Source organism: Perna viridis, chromosome 1, assembly GCF_037379345.1.
Source record: "Perna viridis isolate PV_CMFRI_1.1 ecotype Kerala chromosome 1, ASM3737934v1, whole genome shotgun sequence".
Taxonomy (NCBI): Eukaryota; Metazoa; Mollusca; class Bivalvia; order Mytilida; family Mytilidae; genus Perna; species Perna viridis.
The window spans coordinates 228,992-236,133 of NC_142445.1; positions in this window are offsets into that span (position 1 = coordinate 228,992).

The window sequence follows — 7,142 nt, forward strand, 5'->3', positions numbered from 1 at the left end:
CTCCATCTTATTTGGTTGACATAATACCACCCAAAGTACAATCCCTTACTAATTATCCCCTTAGAAACGGAGATGACATAGCACAGCCATTTTGTAGATTATCTGTAACAAGCGAGTCTTTTTTCCCTGTTACTATTAAAGAATGGAATAAACTTGATGTATCCACAATTAGACACTATTTCCAACTTTAAAGTTAAAGAAGGATACACACAAACCACTGGTGCCTAATTATTATTATATTGGTGAACGAGAATTGAATATTATGTGGACACAATTAAGATGTTCTGCTTCTTCTTTAAACCATGACTTATATAGGGTCAATATCGTAAGTAGTTCTTTATGTAGATACGGAGATGTTGAGGATGCTCATCATTTCTTTCCTGACTGTCCCTTACACGAATCCTTATGAATAACATTAGTTGGCTGCACGATGATTTGCCATTGAATGTAAATCTTTTGACTCATGGAAATCCAAATTTAACTTATGATCAAAATGTTCGTTTAATAAAACACGTCAAAGAAACTAAAAGATTTTCTGTTGCTTGATGAAATAGTGATATTCCTGTGTTTTCTTCACCATCACCACATTCCTCTCAACTCTCTTATTTTTTCTTTCCTTTTCTCAAACTCTTCTCTTCTATGTCTTATTTTTCACTTTATTTTTTATCTAGTATTTGAACAATGTAATTGATGCATGCTCGGTTTGACAAAATATTGTATATTGCTATTGTATATGGAAGAGGACCTCGTAAGTATGTTTTTATGTTTTACTTTTGTCCAATCCTTTTTGTTTATTACAAAATATGTTTAAACTAACAAAATGTCGTGTACAGGGTTGTTTTAGGGTAACAAAAATACCTCCTATATATGTGATTCATTGATAAATGGGAATGATAAATAAAAATAGCCACGTTTAAAAAGGAAACTACAAAATGAATACAAACAAAATCCCAAATAATAGGGCAACATTTTTGCATCGCAGCCTTTGTCAGAATTGATAAAAAAACATAAAAGAATCAGCCTTCAAAGCCGAATATAGAAGTAAGTCTTCTTGCGGTTATTGAACACTAATAAAATAAAATATTAGTTCGTAAAATTGTAAGAAGGACACTAAATCTTGGAATAAACCTGAAAACAGGTAAATGCCACTCTCTTCATGTAGTGAATCATAACAGCAGGATATTTTAGTTAGACGTGTATATGCCTTATAAATGATAAATATGACATGGGATCATATTAGTTTAATCATGTCCGTTCGTTCGCCAGTTTGAAGAGAAAGTTAGTACATGGTCTTAATTTCTACCTAAAATTACAATTCTGGGCCTTAATATTTGGTTGAAAACCAATTTCATCATTTGGAATGCTCATATAAAAACTACAGATATTTACAAGACAAAATGAATAGATTTAAAAGTGGGTGTATTTCGTGTTATAAAGACATATGGTTTTTTTTCTTTATTTTCATGCGTTTTTTTTTTTTTTTGGTATTTTTAAATGATTAGGTCGGTTTTCGTCTTTTATGAATAGTTTTACTTTATTTAGTTTGGGGCCTTAGATTTACAACTCGCTTTATTGTTCAATAGACTAGCCAATCACATCAATTTATTAACAAAACAAATAAAATAATTGCTCGGTATGGAGGTGACTTCATTCCTTACTCGACATGCGTGTTACCCGTTTATTTCAAGGTTTACCTATGAATAGCCTCCAGATTTAATTCGTAAAGAGCTCGGTATTGTCACAGCATAGTTTTCATCCTTCACCAATTATATTAGAGTACTTACCGAACATACAGAACGCGCTCGGGTTGTAGAGAGCTATATCAATGATGTGCGTATTGCAATTAAGGATCTATCAAAAGATCAGCCAATTTTACAGGCTACACACTCTTAACAACGGACCCGGTTTACTACTACAAATATGGTAAATTTGTAGCTTTCAGAAATACAACAACACTTCACCTGTCATTACAATTCCCTGTTATAACTATTAAGATGAAATACCATGTTTTCCACATTTCGTCCTTTCATGTCCCAGTCCATAATACCACTACACAGTCAATTATTATTAAACATCTTCCGGACTATTTAGTAATCACAGAAGATAAACAATTGTATGCCAACCTCTCAAGTTATACTATTGGTAAATGCACCGATACCATCCCTAGACACTGTCTTTCTAAACCTACTTTCCACCGGATTAATAATACCACTAATGATTGTGTCCTAGATATCTATTTCGATAACCATGACTCAATCAAACAGATGTGATTTTAGGTTTATTCAAGAGGAAATTAAACCCAATATCTTACAAATTGATAATAACAAAAGTTGGCCGACTCTTAATGATTTGTTGTCACTTGTAGCTTTTTTCTTGGGCTTTCTAAACACACTCGCTACGGTTTACCTCATTTACAAATTCCATATTATCGCTGCCGCATTAACATTTCATAAACCGTTACGCGCAGAGGATTCTTTTATCTTCACTTTCCCTACCACCGAGACACCATGAATAAATCAATAGGCTCAAACAATCCGCTATAATATTGAATGGGATCACGTACTGTTCGCAGGTTCCTTTTTGATACTATTAGGAATCTGCATTTTAAGTGAATATAATATCAAAATGACTGCCTCCCAGACCATGACTTGTTTCGAAATTATAGATGGAAAACAATGTGCTTTAGTGTCATTCCTAACATTTCCGGTTTGTACTACTTCTTATCATTTTAATCTACCTGATTCAGTCGACAATTTTCAGTTAATATTATCGTTTCCCCCGAGACCTAGTGTAGAATGGGCAAATTTTACAGTTATTGACAGAACATCCAGTCGTTCGATACGTGTTCCATCAATAAAAAAACATTTCATATTTTAATTCTATAAAGATCAGAACCATACTATCCCATCCATTGTTCGCCTATATAGTAGCAACTCACAATGGTATAAGATATCCGATTCAATGGAACGAGCCAAAGAAAAACTCGACCGATATTTCCAGTGATAATATTTTTTGTAAAGGGAAATAATGGTGACACTATGTCCTTAAAGATAAGTCCGCCAATGTACTCAATCTATCCATCTTTACATTTTGTTTGTATTCTGACATAAATTAGCTTTAAAATTATTTTTTTTCGTTTGATTTTAAATTTAATAATAACAGTGTATACATTGTCATATTTTGTGGTTTCTCAGGCACTTCTAGTGAGGATTTACAGTTTGTTTTGGGTGATTTAAAAAAAAATTTTTATCCTACAAAGATGGAAAGGAATACTTACCTTTCATTCATTTCCTACTAACAAAAGGGTATGCTTCCATAGCGCCAGATTTATTTAATTACAGACTGACAGTGTTTCCGAGTTGCAATTACCCATCTTGTTTGAAATCACATCGGCGTGAATTATATTTTAAAGAAGATGATATACAATTTCCAAAACAAACAAAACTTAAAGATTTGATTTTTATCCCAGGATGATAATTACTTTCTACACGTTCTTTCCTTACTACATCATGGATGGCTAGCCTTTGACTACACATAATTCATAGACGTTATACTTTTCCTATACTCATATTCATAATACAAAATATACTTGTAATTGATTGTACATGCACAAGCAACGAATATCGTTCTTGCGCATACTTGTCATCGCTGATTTTACTTGTGGTCTTCTACAAGGAGTCTGTTCATTCCTGAACACGCTCCGAGTAGGTGGTATTGTACGCAGTTGCATAGACACTCGTTCAATTGTTGTAATTTCATTGACGACATCCAATTTATGTTATTATTTATATATTTGTGTTTGTCTATGTGACATTATTACAAATATTGTTTATTCTATGTATATATCTTGTTAACTTGTACTTCTTCACACTAAAAAAATAATAATTGTTCTTAACATTTATCTTATATATGTATATATACCTTAAGCTGTCATTTATGTTGTTATTATAGATTTATTACATGTACGTTGATGATTTTATGGATTCTTGTGTTTTTAAACAACTGAGGACAGCTGTTTACTAAAAAGGGTGTGTTTTGTGATACAAAATTTAGGTTTCGTATACTTTATATTAACTAGGTCAGAAAAACAAGAACGAGCAATTTCATTACTTGATTAATCCCACTAGTCATTCTTTCGAAATAGATTCAGATACAAGTTATTTCAGAATTGACATGATGGCATTAATAATATTTCCAGCTAAATTTATTTCTTATTTTAAGTCATCACTACAGATGTTTTATGATCGTCATCATGAATTCGTGGATCGTTATGGTGTATCCATCAGCGCCATGAAAACTGATTTATTCAACGGGTCATAGTTTTCCTTTCCTCGTTTGTCTAATTGACTTGACTTGACTTTTTATGAGCAACTCGGCGGGTGTTTCTAGAAAAGCAGAGGACGCTTACCCTACCGGTGCACCTGTTCCATGCTCCCAGTTTTTAATGGAGTCCAAGTTGCTCCTTTGCTTTTGTTACTTTGTATGTATGATTTTAGTTACTTTATGTTCTTTGTTGTGTATGTCTCTTTTCCATGTCTGGTCTTTGTCCCTGGATTACATTATTTTGATTACCGCTATTACTTTGCTTCCCTTGATTACCCTTTCAAAGAATTAATCTGAATAGTTCGAGTGGAAGCATAGGAATTTCTATGATATTGTTCCATTATATTTTCTACCATTATAGTCAAGACTTGGACTGATTGTGGTGATAAAACATGAACCTTTCAGAAATTAGAGGCCAAAAAGGGGGACTAAAAGCATGTATTTTCCATGTAGGGACTTTTGGATTGATTTTGCAGGTTTAACTAGAACCATGTTGCAGTAAGGGCCAAAAAGCGACTTGTTCTGGTCAAATGTGTCCATGCTTGCTCCAACTGTTTAGGGTTTGACCTCTACGTACGTATCAAGCTGTCCCCTATGAAGTACTTTATTTCTCTAGAGGCATTATTTATATCCGGTTAATTAATTTGATTAGATTAATATTTGTGCTATTTCATTTAATTACATTTAACTTCATCACAAGCTATGCTGTTGCTATATGCATATTTGCATATCAGCATACTCATATATTCATCGGGTATGGTGACTTCCAATTTGCAGATTCACTTGTTTATACCAGGTTGAGCAAAAGTGTAGGTTAGATACATTTTTTGTCAGCTCCACATGTCTTTAAAGCACAACTCCTTCTAAACGCTTAAGGCATTTTGATGAAATTTTATAGGATTCGTTGCATATTATATGTAGATGTACATGAAGGAATATAATTGCTGTCGGAGGACTCCAAAGGGATATTATCCAAATTAAGTAAGCACAGTTCCTCCTAAACCCCTCTTTTTTATGATTTTATGGGAAATTTTTATGAAATTTTATGGGAAGGTGCGGCATCATGTGTAGATGTGCATGAAGGAATATAATAAGTCAGAGGATGCCAAAAGGAGATAGTCCAAACTAAGGGTCTCGCATGTTAAAACCTTGTAAACACAACACTTCTGAAACCAAGTGCATGACGAAATTTGAATCTAAAGGGAGATAATTCAAATTAAGGTCTAGATTCAGGAAGGCGTATGTCCATAGAATAAAATTGTTAGGTGCAGTAAAAGAAATTAAATAGTAAGGCAGTGGACATTGGTCCAGTTAAAAAAAATGACTGGACCGAAAACTTTCAAGTGGACCGACAAATGTGGACGGCCAGGGGTCTGGGAGCCTCTTAAGTCAGAAGCTCTGGGGTAAATGAAGCCAAATCATGTATTCTAGCACTCTCCTGACACTTTTTTTTTCATTTTTAAAGACTTTGAAAAACACCATTTTTTGTGAGATTTGAATTAGAAAAAAAGTTTTTTTGTTGATTTTTTTATTTTCTTTTTTCTCTAGAATAAAAAAACAAAAGTTTGTCAAGTTCGTCTTCATTCATTTTATTAACCGCATCATCCTCCACATCACTACATTCTGATTCATTCTCATCTTTTTCATCATCAACTCCTTTAGAGGGTTGGATAATCAGTCCATCTACTACAGACTAAAATAATAAAAAATATATTGAGGTTAAGTAGTTTTCCAAAATGTCACACAATTTATACCATTCATTCACTAATATTGAGAAATATGTCATTTGATAATCCAGAGGTACATGCTGCATTTAGACTTACGAGATTAGAAGAGATACTTAGAGGTTTTTAAGATAATATGGGCTGATATTTCTAAAATTTTATTATCAATATTGATAGAAGACCTATAGATCATAAGATAAAAATTTGTTGTTTTTACATATTCCCTTTGTCCATTCATATTTTTTTCTGAATATTCACAAAATGTACTGATTTGTACCTATTGAATATTAAGATACATGGCAAGTTTAAGTTCATTTGCTTTCTTAAAATAAATACAACCTCCTTTACAGGGTCTGCCTCTGCACTGTCCGTGGTATTGGAGGTGGCAAAGTCATCTATATTGTTTGGGCTTTAGGTAGCAGGACCATCAGCAACACCATCCTCTACATCGTCTATTTCAGCGAAAGCTGGGACATGTGTACGTTTTCAAGTCCTATATATTATTCTTTATGCTACGTCATCTACTGCGCCTGAAAGCATACATTTCCTTGCTAGGTGCAATAATTGGGCTATATGAGATTAAGTTGTTTGATTGTGTTTTCAAGAAATCAAGGGGATCAAACTTTTTACTAGGATTATACAATAGCAAATGCCATAATGGTCCATACTTTACTACCTATAAGGCATGCAACAAGTAAAACAGTATAATAGATGACACAATATGTTGAAACACACCAGATTTTAACATTTCAAGAGCTCATGATGTCTGTCATTAGCAATGTGGTTTCAAACGGGGTTTCATTATTTTTTATTAAGCATAAATAGAAAAAAAAGTATTGCCAGAGTTCAAGGAAAAATGAATTTGCTGAACTGATCCGGTTCAAACGGAGGATGATATATATACATGTCTGGTGCTTTAAATTTTTATTGGATAAGACTCTTTTCTGTGGCCATAAATAATGGAACATACTCTTTCGGTTTAATGGTCTTATGCACAGAATAATTAAGGGAACCAAGGTTATAGCGGTATTCAAAATAATGTAACCCAGGGACAAAGACAAGACATGAAAAACAGACATACACAACAGAAAACAT